Source organism: Megalops cyprinoides, chromosome 7, assembly GCF_013368585.1.
Source record: "Megalops cyprinoides isolate fMegCyp1 chromosome 7, fMegCyp1.pri, whole genome shotgun sequence".
In the NCBI taxonomy this organism is placed as follows: domain Eukaryota; kingdom Metazoa; phylum Chordata; class Actinopteri; order Elopiformes; family Megalopidae; genus Megalops; species Megalops cyprinoides.
Genome location: NC_050589.1, coordinates 18,916,531 through 18,925,262, shown reverse-complemented (window position 1 = coordinate 18,925,262; position 8,732 = coordinate 18,916,531). Strand labels below are relative to the sequence as shown.

At 42.0% G+C, this 8,732-nt stretch overlaps 1 non-coding gene across 1 annotated transcript; it reads right to left on the bottom strand.

The window, feature by feature from the left end:
• Window positions 1–4,074: 4,074 nt before the first annotated feature.
• Window positions 4,075–4,147, bottom strand: trnaf-gaa. The gene has a single exon. It is a non-coding gene; the product is annotated as a tRNA-Phe (tRNA).
• Between the last annotated feature and the right edge of the window lie 4,585 nt (window positions 4,148–8,732).

Sequence of the window (8,732 nt, the reverse complement as noted above, 5' to 3'; positions counted from 1 at the left end):
AATACTGCACAGGACCATTTCCCAGAATTGGGAAACTGGTTTCTGATTTCATAGCCCTCACTATAACATCAAGCTAGGTGCCCTGTCTTATTAGGTGAAAGGAGCCAAACAGCTGAACTATCAGTTGCAGCAGTCGGTAAACACAGTAAGGGCACAGCCAATTGATGGAGGAACATTTTGCAATTTCACATACAGACCAGTATCTAGTTGTCTTTCTCACAGCCCCCACACCCAAATTACGCCTCATAAATCTCACAAAAATGCCAATATTTCCTCACAGCCCAGGAGATGGGGAGACAACCCCATACTGTCCAATGTCACATTCTATTTGAGTTTAATCATCGCTGTTCAACATTCAAGATAATTTATACTGTAAATTCACTGAAGTGATGCTAAAACAGTAAATGATCAAATGATTATTTACAGTAGATTGAAAACAATAACAGCACACTTATCTTATCTGTCTCCCTCACATGTTCATGGCTGTAACTGTTACTAGCATATTAACCGAGCTGGGAGCATGGAGTTCAGATCCTTCTACTCTATGCCAGCTCCGGAAAGGCGCATATTAATAAACTAAGGAGTGGTTCCAGTAAACAGAAACCAAGCCATGAGGGACAGACAAGATTAATTGTGATGGAGCGGGCCAGCACTGTGCAAATTCAAAGGTTCCAAGCAACTCAGGATACATTAAAAACATGTTTATGAAGACATTAAACCACAAGCACAGATAAAAAAGGACAGACGTAGAAAGGAAATGAATCATCACAGTTAAGGATAAGAGGTATTTAAAAACAACAACAACAACATTTATATCACAAGACAACTCTCTTAACACCTGCCTGAGAATGGCTTTCATGTCTCTACTTTCCAAGCACACATGCAGTTATGCACATTTTGATAACATGCTCTTTTTGAACAGAAGAGGAAAAAGATAAGGGGGGAGTGATGGAACAAGACAATGGGAAAGAATGGGATGAAGAGAAGAAGACTAAAGAAAGGAGAAAAGACAGGACAGAGGGAAAGGAGAAATGTGAGGAACTTAAAAAATATTACCACATATGACATGTCCTCTCAATGACTTCCCAATAAATACAGAAGAGACTTTAAAATTCTTCCCTTTATATGCAAAGTGCTAAATTGGATACCTCTGTTATTCTAGAGCAAGCTCATTTATTCCATATAATCCAACTAGATTTTTATGGCCTAGGGCAGTTCATCACCAAAATTTCAAAAGCTAAAACTGATGGTAGGGCTTTTAACTACAGGGCTCCAAATTTATGCTGCAGCCACAGAGAGCTCAGAAATTACAGAATTACACACCTCATCATTAAAGAACCTGTGCCACTTATCAAAAGAGTGGGGGAGTTAACTCCGCTGTCTTGGTCAAATTCCCAGGCTTTACCACTCTACCTAATCCTCCCCTGGGTTATGTAATCCCTGTTTGCCTTGTTTCTCCAGATCCTCACAGTAAAAGACAAGTGAGTTTTCAACTGACATTGTAGGCAACACGTGCAAGAAAATGTTTATGATGCTGCTGGGTCCTTCTTAAATTACGACACTGAATTATGATACTATATGCCATCATACTCATTACTAGCAGTCAATCACCTGCTTACTACACTGGCGCCAACAGGTTCAGTGTACTTCTGTTTGGTTCTTTTTCGTGAGTCCCTGTTGCTAGGTTTTGTTGGGTTCCTGCCACATCTTCTTCAAGGCAGACTTTACAATCTGCACAAGTCAAATCTGTCAAGTCAACCCCTCTGCAAAGCGGAAACTACTCTGAAGGCTGTAGCTGCTTTCCTCTGCTTTGGCTGTTGACAAGTAATAGAGCTGTGAGTTCTGTGACTCTCTTGCAGATTAGTGTTTCCTTTCTTGCAAAGTTAGTTCGACTCGCATTAGAAATCGCAGATTTGCCGTTTAATTTTGTGTATGTGGATACATGGGTGTGTGCACGTGTGTGCGCATGTGTGGGGGGTTGTCCTCTCAAGAGCTTGTCACTTATATGACACCTTACTATGCATACCATACAAAGTATGTTTGCTTTTCCTTTCAAGAGATAGATTTTAGATCACCCTGTTACCAGACATTTGTTACCAGTTGGTAATATCATGGGATATAAAAGAATGTGTTCCAGCATTTAAGAAAACAGTGGTAATAAGCACATATCATGAATTACCAAGCAAATAACAGAAAATGCATCTAAAAATGAAACATCTATTGAATAAACACATCTGAACATACATTAATTGAAGTGCATGGGGTGCTGCATTTGCTCCAGTTGTTAATGTTACTAACATATCATACTAAAGTCTTCACTTTTTAGGATTAAAATACTTCTCAGTGTCACTTGTGGTTTACAGTGTCAAGGGAGAGCATGCACAGGATTGACTGGAGAGAGACTGGTAGGGAGAAGAGAGGGCACATAAAGAGAAAGCGAGAGATAGGAGTGCTGGACATGTGGGGCATTAAAGAAGAGTGAGAGAAAAGAGAAGGGGAGGAAGGGGAAGCAGTGGTGAAATGTTTAGGGGGAGAGGGAAGTATTCCAGCTGTTATGTAACAGTGTCTCAGGGTGTGTGAATTTAAACTCATTCCTATGTGCAAGCTTACTAACTCACTGAGGACATTGCATGTCCTTTCAACACCAAACAACATGTGTGTGTGTCTATTGGAGGGGGGGTTGAGTGTGTATTTGTGTGTGTAAAGGAGGATAAAGAACGGGAAAAGAAAGAATGTTTTTTGTGTGAGTGAAGGAACATGTGGAGGAGAGGACTGCAATGAATGACATGTTCCAGCACGACTTTGCTAAATTTCATATCATGCACTGCCGGACTGCACATAGCTCATGCTAAGACACAGGCTGGGACTGTCACTCACCATTTTGCTGTTTTTACACACAGTATTTGACTATGCTTACCGCCAAGGGGTCATTCATGAGACAAATAACTTGGAGATCATGTCGTTATTCCATGTCATTTTATGCACGTGAGACCTCTAATGTAAGATGGATGCATGAAGCAATATACATGATTTGAAATCATCATGGTCACGTTTCCTGACACTATACCTCCTGTCTGTGCTGTACTCAAAAGACAGTGTATTAACTTCATAAATTGACCGATAGCCCCCCCTTGTGTTTTGTCCTCATGTCTACAAGTATTTCACTTCATGCTTCTTTTCTTTTATTACTGCTACCTGTTTTTCTATGTAAAACGTGAGCTACTACATGCAGATCTACATTTACATTCACTTACGCATTAGATACAGTTGCCTGTAAGCACTATACTGTGTGACAGGTCAGGAATTGCTGGACCGAGAACAGGAAGACGCAAATCACCGAGAAGTGATCATCGACAGGTGTTCTTTAATTTCTGAATAATGTGATGACCGCATAAACGGTAGGATGTAACGGCAGTGTTCCAATCAAATGTTTCACTCAAATGTCTTGGGCAATATTGACAGTGGATATACTGGGCAGGGCCCCAGGCCTGGCGCTATGGGGGTGCTTAGGGCTGCAGTGCACCCCCAGTTGTCTCCTTATATCCCGATGTCTATATAATATTTCTGACGTTTGTGCAATCCCGTAGATAGAAATTTCACCCCTCTGTATTTTATTCTGGCACCGTGACTGGGGCGGAGCCATGCCATTCCCATAGTTAGATGGGGGAAAAAACTTTTTTTAAAAAGGTATTACAACTGTTTTGTACTTTCAAGAATTATAAAATCAACAACATTAGGTTAAATCTTTGGAATCTATTTTTCTACATTTCGCTCGCAAACTAAAACACAGGTAATTTCTGCAGCTTCACGGAAAAGAAAGCGCAAAATACTAAACTTCAGTCATACCGAGATGTTCGAAACCAGCGTACTGAGAAGCCTATTGGAGAAAGTGGCGTTATTATCGCCAGTCTGTGCCATTCCTTTAAGTTAGTGCAAATTAGGTTTAGTTGAAACACTAAAGCTATTGAGTTCGCATATTTTACGTGACGTCAGGTCATGGTTTGTTGCCTTCTAATGTTGTCAACCTACACCTCCATGTCCGCAAGTTATGAAAAAAATTAGTTGGCCGTCCGCTGCCGAAACCCGGGATCGAACCAGGGACCTTTAGATCTTCAGTCTAACGCTCTCCCAACTGAGCTATTTCGGCGCCATATCAACCATTATTTATTACGCATACTAAAACGTAATGCTCCCGTATGTTCGCTGTATTGCCACTGTGTGTTGCTCAAGTTCCATTGAAACTATAAGTTTTGCGAGAAACTATCGTTGTGCTTTCTCAATATCAGAGCATAACACATTGAAATCAGTGTTGTATTCATACAATCAATGTTTATTATCACACTGTCGTTATATATTTACAGTAATGTAGCTAGCTAGCTATATCTGTAAGTTGACAGACTAGCTAGCTAGGTACATCGTTTTTATTTCGTTTTAAGATGGAAGAACAGCCCGGTAAGAGGGGGTTTTACAAACTTGCCCTGTTTCCGATATAAATCAAAACTCGCTTGTTGTCAACTCTTGTTAACTTGTCTATGCTAGCTAGTTCCCTACATCCACACTGTTCTGACTTAACGTTAGCTACGTTAACGTTAATTCTATTTGTTCCAATCTTTATCGACAACTTTCAGCATACGAGGAGTATTTATTAAATCACTCGCTCTACTTCCAGGCGATTCACGGGGGACACTTAAGCGTTTGTTAGTCGTTAAAGCTTTAAAACAAAAGCTGTCCTGATACTTGAAGTCACACTTTTATAGTGTTTTCTAAAGGTTGACAGGAAAAGACAGCAAAACCAGAAGGTAGTTTGAATCATTGTTGTTTATTCAACCCTTGTTTCACACGCTTAAATCCAGTGAAGGTCACCTTGGAGACCTGAAAAAACATGCCATCCTGTCGCTTCCGCTCCTAATATATTCGCCAATGCAATGCCTAAAACCACAGGAACCTTCATCATTTTATACATAGGTCAATGTGAAACATCTTTTTTTTCCCTCCCCATGCTTAATCAGATTCATGAATAATGAATTCAGTCTATTTGCCCTTCCGACGCTCTGAAGGACTGGCTTAGGCAGTAGTCCTAAAAGCAATCTAAAGAGGTTTCCCTACTGCACACCTCAAAGACAGATGGCCTGTCCCTCCATTTATCAAACTTTGAAACCCTTCCTATATCGTAATATCTGGTGAAACAACACAACCAATGATACTGTACATCCACTTGGCAGCAGTGTTGGGTAGCATTTAAGGACTTGGACTCTGAGGGTTTTGAGGTAGAATCCTCTGTGGAACACTGTATTACACCTGATTAGAGTATGTGCTCTGCTTTAGGCCCAACCTTTAAGGTGAATCAGAAAATGTGTAAGGTATAAACATTGTAATTAGGGCTGGATAAGGGTACCTGAAAGGTAAGATCAGATGTACAAATGTATGTCTGTCTGTGGTGAACTCCATGTCCCTTTCAGATGGAAAGTCAGAGTGAGACAGTGGTGTAAGGAGGTAGAGGTGTGATACAGTTATGCCCTTCTTCAGCATATTTATTCTGTTTGTATTGTAACAACCAGACTGGTCTGCTGTTTAATGCATTTGCCACTGGGAAAATGCAGGTGCATCATCAGGTGACCAATTGATAGATTGATTGGACAGCAAAGGATTGGCAATTCACACTCCACATGTACTAGGGAATAATGCAATGTGACAGTTGAGCTGTGCCTGAATCTCATCCACATTTAGAAATGTGCTAAGTGAAATGTTAAGTTTCAAAGTACACATGTCCCCCCTTTCCCTCTGTCACTCCTCCGGTGCCCGTCTTTCCCAGTCGTCACCCCCCATCCCCCCCCCCCCCCCCCTTCTCTGCCTCTTTAGCTCTCTCCATTGGTTTCTGTCCTTCAAGGTGACTTTCCTCTTTCCACTGGCACTGCAGATGTGTTCCCTTTGTTCCGGAAGGGATGAGTGTGGATAAGAGAGATGAGAGAGACGGGGGGAGGGGGAAACAGAGACATGGGAAGAGAGAGAGAGAGAGAGAGAGAGAGAGAGAGAGAGAGAGAGAGAGTGTGTGTGTGTGTGTGAGAGAGAGAGAGAGAGAGATGAGGGGAGGTTGTGTTTTGTGTGTGTGTGTTAGCATTAGGGTAGTGGTGCATGCATGGGAGCTAATTCTCCCTTTCCTTTTATCCACAGCCTACTCCAGTGTTATTATTACTATAATCACTGTACTGTAATTATAATTAATACATTCGGCTTGTTTTTAGGCTTGGCTTATGTTAAAAGTTCTGATTATCACTTTACTTTTGAAGGAAATAATAATCCATACTGAACACACACACACACACTCACACACACATATACAGACTACAACAGCATTTTCTTCATGTGTATAACAAGACATGAGTAGCACAGTACCAGAAGGGGAAGAAACAGGCAGGAGGAAAGCACCATGGAGCTGAAGCACAAAGGGAGGAATAAAGGGAGGAGAGGAGGATCCCATTGGTTTACAAACACCACAGCATCCTTTCTATTGCCATTTTGAAACAGTGCACTGTCACTATTGAGCAGTGGCATTGGCAGAAAACCTAAAAAAGAGGAGGCTATGCATAATACACACAGCAGCAAACAGAGGAAGAAAAGCTGGGAATCTGGGGCAAGTTACTAAATTTAGGGATCTGACAGAAAGAGCTGGCAGCTTGTTGGAGATTCAGGTCCTAGCGAAGCAGGAAGGCTTCTGGACGGGGGTACCCCACACTCTCTGGGCCATACCCACACACCTGGAGAACCCACCACATGTTCGCTGTGAACAGCCATGCTACGTGATAGTAAGAGACCTTGCCAACAGACCCGGTGGAGTCAATTCCAGCCAATGGAGTTTTATTAATGGTAATTGCTCACTAATTGTGTCTCCCTCTGATGCACAGCACTCACTGTCAGTGCCTGATGGATGCATGTATCTGCTTCAGTCAGGGCTAGCCGCAGCCCCACTGGGGTGTTGGTAGCTGTGATTGACAGAAACAGCAGTGCATTGTGGGTGTAACTCCCACACACTAGAAGTCACGCTCCTGTCTCTCCGCTGCCTACAGTATGTAAATGTGCGTGCATGCACGTGTGTGTGCATGTGCATGTGCATACTGTATACGCATATGTGAGTGTATCCACATGCATTTCTTTGTACAGCAGGTGCATGTGTGAGAGTGGGTTTATATTTATACAAGGGCAAGCGTGTGTGTATATGAATGTGTGTGTATTTGAGAGGGAGAGAGAGAGAGAGAGAGAGAGAGAGCATTTGCCACATGCTGTCTCTGTTCCTCTTCTCCATCTCTCACACACCCTACAGCAACAGCCCCCACACACCTAACTTCTCTGCTGTGTCCCACTGCGGCAGTTAGCTCTCACCGCGGGTGAGAAACCTGCAGCACATAGTATCCGGTTATTAAGCATACATACACTGCAACAAATCAAAGCTCAGTTTTGTTCTGGTCAGCTGTCCATCCAAATGTATGACGAGTAATGGGATGGTGGATACTGTCCAATGAGAAACAGAGAGGGCAATCTGACAGTGAAGTGCTACAAGTCAGCAGTGGGGGGATGGAGGAAAAGGGGTTCAATGAAACAACACAGCAAATCAGTTGAAATAATCAAATTTAATACACATTGCTCTTCTCCATAAAGAAATACAGTGTAATAACACAATAGAAATCTACAATAATGTACAATAGTAACAGATCTGTATATACATGTGAATAAATGTGCACATATATCAACACAAATACATTACTCGCGTGACGTACCCAAACCCATTGAATACAAAGAGCTCCACACCTAGACTGAAATTCTGGCATGAAATACCTGGAACATCTTCCCTTCAGTTCAAGCCCATGGTTGTGAGATTGTTAATATTTATATCCCTGAACACGTACAAGATCTCACCATCCGAGCGTAGGAGGAGTCCTGCCATATGGAGGGACTGGCCGAGGCGCCAGGAGCAGATTAATGTTGACTGACTGATTGTGCTCATGTTGGACTGACACAGAGCAAGGAAGCACAGCTGCAGTTAAGCAGAACGGTCCAAAATCTGCAGGGCAAACGGGCCCCTTCACATCCCTGCCTCATCAAGAGCAAGGACAAACCAGTCAAATGACAAAACATAAATACACAACATAACAATTCGTTACAATTATTTCATTAAAAATGTTTATTGAATATTTAATGTGGAGATCAGCTGGAAAGCAAAGTTGGCCCTTTGGTGCAGTTTTGGACCAGATTTGCCCGGCCCTGAAGCAGTGCCTTCTGTGTGTTTAGAGTCCAGTATTCCACATCCGTACTCCTGAGTGGTGCATGTGAAGGAGTCCACTGCCAGGCAGAATCAATCAATGCCAATTGGTACTGATTCATTCAGCTCATCTCCTGACACACTATCAATGACATACTTGAACTCAGCCAATACTTTATCCTGTCATTTCCAGGTGAGCGAAAATATCATCTCAGTAATATTTCAATAGGCTGGATTCTTCTCAAATATTATGTTTAAAACTGAACGAATCAAGGATGAAATGACAATAATTCACAGTGGACATAATCATGTGTACATTTACAGTATGTACGTGTGTGTGTGTGTGTGTGCGCCCTTCATAAAGCTGCTGTACATCGTATGTGTGTTTGACCTCCACTCCACCACATAACTGTATAAGTGAATTATGAGTGTGCACTGTATTGTCTTCATAAAATAGTAGCTTTATTTATGCAAGCGC